This window comes from Arachis ipaensis, chromosome B05 (assembly GCF_000816755.2).
Source record: "Arachis ipaensis cultivar K30076 chromosome B05, Araip1.1, whole genome shotgun sequence".
NCBI lineage: Eukaryota > Viridiplantae > Streptophyta > Magnoliopsida > Fabales > Fabaceae > Arachis > Arachis ipaensis.
This window is the reverse complement of record NC_029789.2, coordinates 137,596,894-137,597,284: the sequence shown is the minus strand read 5'-3', so window position 1 is coordinate 137,597,284 and position 391 is coordinate 137,596,894.

The window sequence follows — 391 nt, the reverse complement described above, 5'->3', positions numbered from 1 at the left end:
ACGATATATTTATTGAGAAGAGAAAATATTAGAAACTACTGTGTAATTAACTTGTACATGTTACTACAGGTCTACAGCCCAGCAGAAATTAATTCTAATTCATGTATCATTTAACTTATTACTAAGTCAAATTTATCAGAATAAATTCATAATTTAGTTACATTTTTTAGTATAAAGTTATAAACTATAAAGGTTGGTTACGTTGTTTATCCTTTTTCTTTGTAAATAAAATATTTTCTATTATTGGAATACTTTAGGCAGCTTTAGACTTATTTGGAGTCATTGGAAACTTTAACATTTTTCGTTAGTATTATTTTCTTTTCTAGAAATTCTTAATTTTTTTTCTCAGAATTATGGTGTTTTTTGTTAATTGTATTTAGTTTTGTTTAGG